Source organism: Anser cygnoides, chromosome 9 (assembly GCF_040182565.1).
Source record: "Anser cygnoides isolate HZ-2024a breed goose chromosome 9, Taihu_goose_T2T_genome, whole genome shotgun sequence".
NCBI classification, from domain to species: Eukaryota; Metazoa; Chordata; class Aves; order Anseriformes; family Anatidae; genus Anser; species Anser cygnoides.
Window position 1 is genome coordinate 5,169,133 of NC_089881.1, and position 12,749 is coordinate 5,181,881.

The 12,749-nt window shown below is 43.6% G+C and overlaps 1 long non-coding RNA gene across 4 annotated transcripts in view; it reads right to left on the reverse strand.

Annotated features, from left to right (window-relative positions):
* The window catches only part of LOC106036214 (uncharacterized), a 112,489-nt gene that overhangs the window by 56,847 nt on the left and 42,893 nt on the right, over positions 1-12,749 (reverse strand). For 3 of the 4 annotated variants that reach the window (XR_010833644.1, XR_001207167.3, XR_007163013.2), the window contains exon 2: positions 7,405-7,549. The exons of the other annotated variant lie outside the window; for it this stretch is intronic. This is a non-coding gene — a long non-coding RNA (uncharacterized lncRNA). The remainder of the gene's footprint in view (positions 1-7,404; positions 7,550-12,749) is intronic. 4 annotated transcript variants of the gene reach the window in all.

A 12,749-nucleotide genomic window follows, 5' to 3' on the forward strand; every position in this document is an offset into this window, starting at 1 on the left:
TTCAGTTTTGGGCCTCACACTACAAGAAAAATTGAGTTGCTGGAATGCATTCAGAGTAGAGCAACAAAGCTGGTAAAGGAACTAGAAAACAAGACATAAGAGGAACAGCTGAGGAAACCAGGGCTCTAAGTCTAGATAATAGACTAAGGGTAGACCTCAACACACTCTATAACTACCTGAAAGGAGGTTGTAACAAGGAGGACATTGGTCTCTTAAGTTAGGCAGCAAGAAATATCACACAAGGCAACAGCCTTGAGTCACAGCACAAGCACATGTGCTAATGCATGGAAGAGCAGAGTGCATGGAAATGTATTCTGTGTTCTTCAGACTCCGGTTGCCACATCATTCAAACTAGATTTAAACTCCATATGAAGGTTAATGATAGCAATAAAATAAATCAGCCCTATTATAAGTGCTCCATCTTAGTCTATTAAGTTAGTAAATCTATACTAAACATATATTATGCAGTCATAAATATCTCTCTATATTTATATTTTAAACACATAAAACATAATTCACCACAGCAGGAATTACTTTGTATTCAGTAGAGCTAAAGGCAGAGCAGGGTCTGATGCCAGGCTCTTGCCATCCCTTTCCACCTGAACCCACACCAGTATTTAGAATTTGTGAGAAGCTTTCCCAAAAGTTTTCCAAGCTGTAAATACATTAACAGCATCTAATCGGAGAGCTCCTAGAACACGGTTCTGAGGGTTGCCTTCAGAAGGGTTCCTACACCCCAGGCTGCACAGCTGGAGCTTCCTTGGGCGTGCTCGGTTCTCGCTTCTCTAAACTCACACAGACTTCACAATCCAGCTTCTTCTGAAGGTGAGCAAAAGCCACCTGGGTATGAGCAAAGACAGATTTTACCTTGCTGTGTAAAATGCATATAACCTTTATAAGACAAGAATATGACAGGTTTCTGAAAAGGCTGGGGTATGCTGCTTCATCCTCATGGCAACTGGAGGAGCAACTGGAGCTGTACCTGGGCAGTCTTTTTTCATAATCCGTTATGTGTTGTAGGCAAGTTATTTGTATTGTTGCATTTGCAACATCTTTGAGTGATTCTGCAGCATTCAGACTGGTAATGAAGGCAGGGGAATCAGAATCAGAGTAATAATTAATCTGAGAAAGAGATTCCTAGTTAGCATTAGCTCCGCAGTAAGTTGTATGTAACAATTAATTGACTACATTTCTATAACCTAAGCCCACAGATCCTAAAGAACAGTGGTTTCTGTTCTTAAACCTTCTTACAAGCTTTTGACTAAGCACCCTGACCTGTCATCAGCACATATGATGGACAAGTCACATTATACCACAGTATTTCTTGCATGTATGTACAGGGAGGGTATTTGCTTTAAATGTAGCCAAACCTGAGCCCTAAGCTCTTTTCTTGCTATGTTAGCCCACTTTTAGGTTTGAACCTGGTAAAGATATCTCTTTGTTAGGGATACCCTTGAAATCAATGGAGTTACTCGCAGGTAGAAAAATCACTACAGAAGGATGCTTAATTTGCTGAAACGCTGTTGATGGCAGGACCGTGGCGCGCACACTCTGCATGTCCCCATCTCTAACATTTTTATTCACAGGTTCAATGACATACGGGACATTTGCAAGAATCTAAAGGAAAATAAGGCTAACTGTCCAGCATCAGCCCTTGCTGGTATAGTTAAACTGATTACATACAACTGACATTACCCTGGCAGCCAAAGCCCTAGAGCACAGAGTTTCAAACTTCTTTTGCTGGTCTGGCTTATTTCCCTCAACAAATCTGGTAAACTGCATTAGCAAAGGCACTTTTTCATCTGTAAAAGAACAGTCTACACAAGGCCTGTTTTGTTAGTACAGCTATGCTGGCAAATCCCTTAAGCAGAGGCAGATCCCAGCAGAGCTGTAGATGAGGGCCAGAGTTCAGATTCATAAATCAGAAACCACCGGGGACCAGCGGAGACCTCGTAGCTGCCTGCGAACCTGCTTTCACTTGCAGCAAAAGCACCTCGACACAATAGTTTTAATGTCTTTTACCAAAGCTTAAAATGGCCTGTATTTCCTATGAACTAAGAACATACCCACAGAACATGTACTGGAGTTTTCTTAATGCAATTTGTTAAACCACAGTAAAGGGACCCGAGCACCTGTGGAACAGCCAGGGGAGGCAATACTGATCCTCCTCCTCCTCACACCTGCCCCAGGAAACAAAAGCTGGCTCTGACTGCCGGACACGTTCCATTTTCTATCCTTCAAGTTCTATTAGATCTTCAGATCAAAGTGTAGCGGGGCTTGTCATCTTTTATTCTGTTGCTTTGCAAAGCTCCAGCTTTTGCAGGCTACATTTCAGTCTGCTGTGTTCTGCTAAAGCAGCTTACAGCTCGCCAGGGACAGAGACCAGCTCTCCCCCATGTTTATATCCTACCAAGCACAGTGTAGGTAATCAATAAATCAGAGATTGTCTCAATAAAACCTTGTATACGTTTCATTAAATCATTTAAGCATGTGTGTAAGTAACTGCACGAAAAACATCCAAGTGGAGCACTGCAGAACTCCATAATGCCAAAGACATTAGGGAAAGGGAAGACGGCCTTTGAAAAATGGATAGCTAGAGAGGTCGTGGCTTCCAGCCACACTAGAGCCCTTTGCTTCCAGTGTAAAGCACACCAATCATTCCCCCTGACGGGCGAATTAAAAAGACAAGAGACTATTTAAGCGGTGGACGATTCTCTCCTCCATACTGATACCATATTTCAGTAACTTTTAAACACATAACTGCTTCATGTTTGGCTCTTCACCTGACATAACTCACAAAGAAATGCTGGGCAGGGCTGTGGCTGGCTGCTGGAAGAAGCAATAATTAGGATAGCCAGCAATGATGAGCAGAGAAAACACAGTGCCACAAGAGAGAACAAGTGAGTACTTGCCCCAGCTGTTACAAGCACAAAAACGTGATCCTGCAAGACTGAATCTTACCAAGGTCTCAGATAGGGAGCAATAGGGAATGAAGAAGAACAGAAACCCATGGGGCGATACCTGAGCACCAGATCTGCTGCCCATCCCATTGTCCTCGCAGCAGCTGCACCCCCCCGGTGCATGCAGTCCTTCCCCAGCAGCAGCCAGCAGGGCTTCCAGACAGTTTCACATAATGAATGCAGACACTGGGGACACAGCTCTTTTGCTACCCCTGCGACACTACTAGCATTACGGACCGTTCCCCTTGCCTAAGGTAAAAGCCTATTTCTGGCTGCTCTGCAGCCCTGCTCCTGACTCTGGGCAGGCTGAGCAGCATCTTGGGACATGGACTTGGGATCCTATTCACAATCCCTCCAATATGCAGCAAGAACAAAGCTGGTTCCATTTGCTGTCATCCGTCGACAGCAATGCACAGAAACCACCAAGAACCTAAGGGCAATGGCTGCTAACCTACCAAGTAGCCTGCAACTCAGAGCCACAGTTTCAAGTGGCTACAAGTTCAGAGCCACATCTCTTTAACATGAGTGGAAAAAAAGAAAAATTCCTGCAACCCTGTCCCAGCTCTTGTCAACTCCACAGGGCACCCATAGGGTGAGCACCTCTGCTCTTTTTGGTGCAGGTATCACTGCACAGATGCGTACAAGCAACAGATGGGTCCAGATGTGGAGAGCAGTGGAGAGGACGTGGATCCAGACTGAATTGGGACCCAGGAGCTGAAGCTGCTGGCCCTCATAGGGACGGTGAGGAAGAAGGACGAGCTGTGCATGTGCCAGGAGGTCCCAACACCAGCACTGCCACACGCAGGGTGCTCAGAGCACTGAGGTGCTGCTGCTGTGGGCTCTGGGGTGACAAAACCCAAAGCATTCACAGCACGGCTGCCTGGGAGGGACGGAGTCAGCACATCAGGCAATCCACCAGGAAAACATTCAGAGCTGGTTAAAAATGCTCCAAACACTTTAATGAGTGCTTATTATTTTTAATATCTGCATGTCAGATCTTCTTGTTATTACTATTCCTTCTCTTTTAATAAGTATAAAAGGACAGGGAAGAGCTAAGATATTTCCTGATGTATTCTGTTTCCCTTTAGATAAATAAACCTGTAAACATTTCAAAAGATGCTCAAGTTTTTGTTTTCAATACACACCACCCATGTCATTTCCTCTCAAAAATACACTTGTGGGAATGCTCCACAGTTCTCATATTTATATTCAAAACAGACAGCCTCCGATTTCAAACCAAAGCAGTCTGTAACCAGCACCTCTGCACATGACCAGGTCTCACTGATGTGTAAGATATACCTTCTTCACTGATATAGATTCATACATTTTTTCTTCTGCATGTTGTAATACTTTTCCTAGACTGCTGATGTCTGATGCTTCCAGATATTTACTGGGTGTTTTGCTACAGACACAAAGCTATGTCAGTTAAAAGAAAAAGTACAGATTAAGTCATACTGGCATTTTTTTTTTTGATAGTTCATTTTTATCTCAGAACAGAAATGATTCAGTCCCAAGCACTCGTTTGTGCTACTACTGATTTCATCTGTGCTAACGGGGTGCCTAAGTATAACCACAGCAGCAAACCCAAGTAGCTCTTTTGCCACCTGTCACGTGGATGCACAGATTTAACTTCAGGATGTGCTGTTTAGCAGTTGTATCCAAGTGGCTTGGGTAAGATCCACGAAAGCATCAGCCAGTGACTAGCTTATGCAATTCTCAGCCCATCAGCAGAGCTCACCTTACAGGGGCCAACAGACCAGAGGTGGTGGAACGGAAGGCAGCAGCACGGTCTTGCCGCTGAAAGGCTTGTCCCTCCCTTCACCTTGCTCTCTGCTGATGGCAACGGAGCACTTACTGCCATAAAAATGAGTGCCAGAAAAAAGAGACAGCGCACTGGATTCGAAGAGCACAGCCTGCAGGTTGAAAGGCTATTGTTAGGTTTGTAGATTGAGTTTAATGGCAGTTGGTTATTCTGTGGTATGTCCAAGGAGGGAACATGACATCCTTGATCCATAATTCCCTTTTTTTTTTTTTAAGCTATTGACAGATCTCTGACTAATAAACAAGATTCACTGCGTAATACTACCTTGTTTTTATTCAGTCTGGCACCAGATTTATTATCTATTTCCATCAGCTTTTTTGTTTGTTTTAAATACCTACAAGAGGTGGATTCCTTAGGGAAAGAAAGAAAGAATAAAAGTTAACTCATTTCAACTCTGGAGTTCCTGAGAGTTTTTTAAAAGCCTTTTATAAAACAAACAGATGAGAAGAAAGGTCTCTGGTGCTCATAGGACGTGAAAGTAACCTTCAAAATGTGAGTCAGATATAACCTATGCAGTAACATCTACCTGAGTTGGCAATGAGCTCGAAGCAATAACGCATGAACTACTGTCCAGTTCTGCTTCTGTAATAAGCATCCACACCAACTATTCCAGTGCTCAAAGACCTAAAAAGGGAACAGGGCTATTGCTGCAGTGATCTGTAAAATACCACGTTGTCAATCTCTAATATTAAAAAATGTCCCACATCAATTCCAGTTCCCCAAAAATACAAGAGACCAAGGTAAAAAAATATGAAATTAAATACTTGTAGGCATTGTGCTATGCCTTCATATTTTAAATTCTCTCATGGATACTGAGGTCAAAATTTTAGGCTTCATCCACATTCAGAAATGTAAGGAAAACATTAAAAGCGTCTCGTAGCCACTTGGCTTTCAAGGGGTGTAAAACATCGCTCTAAAGCTCACAGTCAGCTTCTGAGAGAGCTGACAAGGTCAGCAACCAAATGTGACTGGCATCTCTTTTCTGGTGCCCGGAACAGGTGATTCTGGGGCTGTGGATAGAGCTGACAGGTCACCATCACTTCAGCACACGCTAAACTGGGCCTGACAGGGTAAATTCTACAGAAGCGAGCTGCATGGGGTTTGGCTGCAAGGGTGTTCCATGAAATCATCGCATTTACTCATTTGCTCTGGGTAAAGGCTCACCCCCCAGCCCAGGCTGATACAGAAAAAAATCACCACTGTAAAAGTCATCCCCTCATCATTAACATCAAGGGAAATCATCCTTCTTCCCATATTTGTTACTGAAAACCAGTAACAAGTGTGTGCTGTGCAAATAAAGCCAAAGTGGCAGTTCAGAAAACCACCAAAGGAATTGCCACAACACAGGAGAGACTCCCTCACGTGTCTGTGCCCATAAGGGTATGCCTAAAAAGCAAGTCTATTTCCAAGATTACTTCAATGGGAAGAAAAACGTAGGCTCTTAAAACATTGTCTCTCTCAGCCATCCAGGTGAAAATGCCACAGTGGAATAGCAAAAGCAGAAGTGTCAGTGACAAGAGCTGTGTAACACAGCTGTGATAGCCCCGCATTTATGGGCAAGCTTTGATCCCGTGCTGGTAGGGTGAGATAAGAGAGCAGGGTGGTGCTCCTGTTTTAGAGGCAGGACATGCTGTAAGCTTCCTTTATCCTGATCAAGCTCTGGATTTGCATTCAGCACAGCCCAATGCCATGCTCAAGGCAAGGAACCACTGCACAAGTCTCCCACCGCGCTCCCCCAACCTGCTCTTGTCCTCAGAGATCCTCTTGGATCTGTAAACCTAAGCAAAGACAAGACAGTCCTTCTGTCTCCTGTGCAAGATTTGCCTCAAGTCAGATCCTGCTTCCATTTCTTCAATAACATGAAAACGATAATTAACATTTCTGCCCCTAGTGACTACGAAGTGCAGAGAAGGGAGAGGCAGAAGAGCAAGCCTTCACACACGCCGTGCTCTCAGCAGCATCCCTCATTGCACTGACACACGCCGCCCTTCCACGGCACCAGCCATTCATTAAGTCAGAAGGCTTGGCTTTGCACTCTAGGTGGTTAATAAAGCGTGCTGTGTAGAGCTGTGGAGCCCTGCTCCAGGCACAACCCCTACGACAGGCTCTTCCTTATTGAAATCTGCTCTGCTGTAGCTCAATTTTGTTTGTACAAGGACTTCCAGAACCTCAGAGTATAAAACTTGTGCAGTGTTAACAACTCTTTGTGGATCTCCTTTTGATCTCCAGTTATCCAAGGTCAAGCTGGACAGGCTTGAGAGATTATTTATCTGGTTGCAGACCACTGAATGTGCTCCATTGGTACAGCTCCCAGTGTGCTCAGTAGAAATTTTAACTGTGATTCAACTGACAGCTGAAATTTTGCCTTGCCTTTATGGCCAAAAAGATGAAGAAACTGAGCTCTATTCTTCCACAAAGGCTCCTTACCACTGGGATTATTCTTGTCATTACAACAGTAAGGGCTGTGCAGTACAGAACCTCGAGGCTTACAAGAAGTCAGTGCAGACAAACCATCTCTGAACCAGAGGGAAGAGGTCTGGTGCAGGAAGCCCACCACAGTTCCTGTTCCTGTCCCTACTTCCCTACCTCGAAAAGAAAAATAAGCAGAGAACAAATAGCCACCTAGTCATTGTCCTCTGGAGCTCGTCCTGTCCGCCTCCATGCCAATCTTGGGGCAGTGTGGGGGCTGTTGGCTCCCCGCCGGGACCCTCGCACCAGCACTGTGCTCACAGCAAGAGCTGACTTCTGTCTTGAGCACCAGCTCTACCTAGAAAGGAAAAGAAAGAGCATGTTGCCCTGCCGTTTCACAGGGAACCAAAGCTAGCACAACATATCATCTGAAGACTAAATGTTTACTGCCATTGGATCCATCCATCTTCTTTGGGAGGAGCCCTTTTTGCCAGTCTCACTTGGGTTGGTGAAGGGGCAGCAAAGAGTCTTTTATCTGAAAGCACGTTTCCCTGGAGATCAAAAGTATATTCTTTAGTTTTCAAATCTTCCCTCTTTATCCTCACAGTTCCCATATACGGGAAAAAAATGGCAAAGTGTTAGTGGGGTACGTATAAATCACACCAACCACTGATCCTCTTATCCAGTAACCATAACACATCAGATGCTGAGAGTCTTTCTCCAAGCGAATAAAATAAATTACATTTTGCTGGCCAGCATACCAAACCTTATGTTGGTTATTGTAAATTACTGAAAGCACAAAGGTATAGTCTTTGTGTGCTCTTCTTGGAGCGTGGAACACGAACATCAAAGAAGGCAGTTATCGTAACTGCCCTTTCTCTGTCTCTGCCTTTGACAATAGACTGATCTCCCCCGATTCACTACGGAGTTAAAAGAAACAGAATTAGACAAACAATTTGAAAAAAAAAAAGAAAAAAGAAAAACACTTGCTACCAAAGACAATAAATTATCTTTGTTATAAGTATCATAACTAAATATTTTGGCACTAAAATAACTAATTATGGGATAAAATCTTAAACAGAGCTTAAAAAGAGTTGAAGAAAATGATACGTGCCGTATGAAAGTTTTTAAATTTCTCAAAAACTTGAATATTATATCACCTCTGCAGTTGATCAAAAACAGAGAGAATGTCATCAAAATTTCATTTATAAACAATAAAAGATTATTATCGTGCATGTGAAAATATTAGTCAGTGTGAAATCATCCAACTTCAAGACAACTTTTTTGGCCCAGCTGTCAGAAGTGAGCTTGCCTCTCTCTAGGACAACTCTCACTGAGCTGCAGTCGGGATTCTTCTAGAACAAACCTGCACTTTTTGCATTCTTACCCACAAAACCGTGAGAATCCAACTCTTCCTCACCATGAAAATTGTGTCACAGATGTCACTGCCAGGTGTTTGTCCCATTCAAACTCATAAACCTGTTTTAATTTCCAGAGTACCACAAAGCCACCCTTGGCTGTACCCTGCTCCAGCCCGAGGACAATCTCAGAAATGAGAATGCTTGCTTGTGCAAATTAGGCTGAAGTGAGAATGTAAAGCAACCTGAAAATATTCATGACATAACTTGTATGGTCTATTTCTCATCACGACAGAACAGAGGATGGCTGCAGTTTGTGCTTTAAAATAGTTTTTCCCTGAGCAGCTGAATTTGTGCTTTCAGGTCTCTGCGTCCTTTCCCAACAGATCGATGAGATTCAATGCTTGCTGAGACTCCCCATCACGTTAAAACTTTACCTTCTTTCAAGCAACATGCATGACTCATTAGATCAGTAGTCACGACAAATAAACCAAATTTCCCATCTGTGCCACTGCAAGTAAAGGCCACTTAAAACCAGCACCTACAGATACTGCTTCGACACAGCGCAGCAATTCCAGGGACGAGGAGCTGCCCGCCACCCTGACCTCCCAGCACAGGGCTGGAGCAGCTCCCTGCTCTCTCCTGTGCTCAGCTGAGAGGCGAACAAAGTGAAAGTCACTCCAGTGAGAAAAGAGCGGCTCATCTCCCTGTCAAGACGGGTGTTTTAATTATGTTTCTTGGTTTAAAGAGGCACCAAGATGACTTTGTTTTTATAAGTGCTCTGGAGCCTGAGGCACTCGTTTGTATTACGGTTGGGTGCTTTTATTGTATATTGTGTTTTTAATTGTTCCTTAGAAGAGCGAGTAGTTTTCCAATGAGTAAATACGTTATTATTATTTCTGATTCCATGATTATTTGGATCACTGTGGTGCATGTCAGCCACATGACTTGTGTGTATCTTTCTTTCTCCTCCTCTCTCAAAGGATTCTGTTGTTTGGATTATGCAATCATTTTGCTAATACCAGGACAGATGGCCACAATGAAAACACACAGAGTGCTCCCTCTGATAGATACTTGCCAACATCAACAGGAAAGAACAGAATTAAATTCATGAACTTTAGAGAGAAAGCACAAGTTTGTTCTTGAGCAGGGAACAGTGTAATGCTTTTATGTGCACAGCAAAAGCCAGCGACAACCTACAGCTATGAAAGCTGCAAGACTAGAACAATCCAAAACAGGGCCCAAAATAACCTTTAGCGTCCATATAACAGAGCGTTGCAAATCTGTTTGCCAAAGAAGGGACAGGTTGGACTTGGATAGGATGCAGCATGTTGGAAACATCTTAGGAAGTATCTCTTGCCTTTTGCATTTAGCAGGACAGCCTCGCCCCATCCTGTATGATAAGGGCAAATAACTGATCACACACCTTGATGCAGGACAGCATCTCCCAAGTCTCATTGAGTTTCTGTAAGGAATTTTGGTTTGGGAAAAACAAAGGCTGATGTACCACCTCTTGAAGGCTGCCAAGTCCTCACTTTGCTCGTACTTTTGCTCAAAAGCTGAATGAGCTATGCCTAAACCACTGTTGCTTAAAAATCTTCCCTGGCAGAGCCATCACAGCTCCCCCAGTCTATTTGCTTTGCTAGACCCAGCTGCTGGAAAGGTTTCTTAACATCAAACCTAAGTCACCCCCCCACACATCATCTAAGCCCGTCATCCCTCACTCTGCTCACAGTCCATTCCCTTCCCTTTTCTGCAGCCTTCTGCAGCTCGGAAGGCTGTTCCTACATCTCCTTTCTGTCACCTCCAGAGCAGGCCACAACCTGGGGATGCAGGGTGGAACAGCACACACCGTAACAGCTCGTCGATAGCTTCTGCATCAAACCCCTCGCTTGTGTGGGGTGCAGGTAAGCGTGCATGCCATGTAATGCAGCATGGATGGGGGAAACGGTTCCCTATCCAGTACTGAGATAATCTGGATTTCAGCTTGAAGGCTTGCAGATCTGGCCGCTAAATTCACCAGACTCCATTTCCCTAACGGAAGTCTAACACACTCGGAAAGTTTCCATCCTCCCAATCCAGCCGGTTTCCCAGGGCGTCACTGTTTGTTCTCGACCAAGAAAGAGGCTCCTAGATGTCACTTAGCAACATCAGCAAATCCATTTCCTTCTCCATGGAAAGAACTTGTGGTGCAGGAGGCCACTCAAGAACAGGAAGATTAAGTCAGAGAATCCCCACCACCAATTACAGATATCTTTTTTAAAGACTGGAAAAGAAAAACTGGAGAAGTTAGATTTCAATCTGATGCTCCTGATACTACCAAAATTATGATGCTCAATTGAGCGCAGCAGATAGGAGAAGGCACCTTGAACATAAAAAAGCAATATCTGCTTTGTTAAATGGGTGGTCTCTGACACTGTCCACACCTGGTTAGATTTTGGCACAGAATTTAAATCCCAAAGTCTCAAAGTAATTAACCCAAGCAAGGTGTAAGAAAAAGAATCAGGCATCATTGCCAGAGTAAAGCTCTGCAGTTCTTTAAAGCAAGTGACAAAGACCAGATCCTGCTTAGGCCAATACTCCTCGTCTTTACAATCAAATTGCAGATGCATACACTAACCAGACACTCTGCCAAAGCTTTCACCTACATATTCTGTGGATCTAAACCTCAAGATGAAACATAAAAATTCTAATACCATGAAAATGTCAATATAGATTTCTCTGGTATAAAGCCCAGTGTTCACATGCCCTCACAAGCACACCGTGGAACGATGTTTACTGATACAATTATATTGTTTTCTGGTAGAAATTGGTAATACAGATTTGGATCAAACAGCAGTAAAACATCATCATCGTATAAGTTCCTGCTACGAATCACTCAGGGAACTGTCTGCACTGAAATTCAGATCTTAAAGCTTTTTCTTTTGGTCTCTACCAGATAAATGCAAGAGGCATTGATGTTGAGGAGACTTTCCCTCAATTTCTGCATGAATTGGATCAGAACAGTTTTTACAGTTCTGCAACTGCATTTCAAGCAAAATCCCTGCTGTAAATAGCAGAAGGCAAGAGGCTGTGCCTGTGAAATGTGTGATTCAAAACAAGAACTCTGCTGTGAACTCTATGGCTCTGCCCTTGCACAAATTCCACAGCTACAATCGTTTGAAACAACCAACACTTTTTAAAAAAGACGACTGACTGTGTTTGTGCTTGTTCAAGTGGCTCATACTAACTAACGTCAGCTTTTTGTGAAACTGAACTTCTACTGGAGAAATATAACCACTGGCTTTTGCTATCCAGTAGCAGGGCAGATTTTGGAGAACAAGTATTTGCCAAGGCCAGAGACCAGCCTACAGTAAAATGCACGCAAAGGCCAAGGTTGATCAAAAACTTTCATAAAAAAAAATAAAGGGAAAATTTTAATGTTTGCTGCCAAGACCCACAGAGAATAAACAGAATTGCAAATAAATTCTCTCTTTCAGGATACTTATAAGCACAATATACATATCCGTTAGTCCATCCCACCAGGCCACCTGCTCTGGGCTCCAGCCGTGGCAAGGAGCCACCAAGCCCTGGGACAGTCCCTGTGGGAAGGGACGCACCTTGGCGCAGTTCTTCCCTCCAGAGCAGCTCACTCCCTGTGTTTATGAGCATGGTAATGGACACCAAGAGCAGGTCCATCACCAGTGAGGATGGACCAGCCCCAGAACCAGCAAGCAGCAAAGATACTCCCCCAGAAACCAAGATAGCCTGAGGAGCTACACTGCAAAAAAACAGAGACTAGAATCAACACCCCAGTCTCAGACAGCTCTGGAGCAGCAGCGTGGCCTCTGTTCATCTCAGCAGACACCTTTCTGTGCAGGACTGTGGCAGACACTACAGCAAATGAGTAGACAGAAAGGCAGAGTCCTGAATTTATATGGCCTGTTCTGAGAAGAGCTCAGGCAACTTCCCATAGGGTCTATAGTGCTTGTGGGGTGGTGATTTATTGCTGACCAGGAATATTTTTCCCCACCATAACATTTTATAACAGATGTTTTATTATATTCATTCCCATGCCAACCCAAATAAAATGTCACAAACTAAGATTTAGCAAACTAGAATCCTGAGAAAAACTGATTCTGGTTCTTCATTTCAATCTTTATATTCCTTCTCTCACTTATTCTAGCTATCATTCCTTTGTTTTTATCATTTTTCATAGAA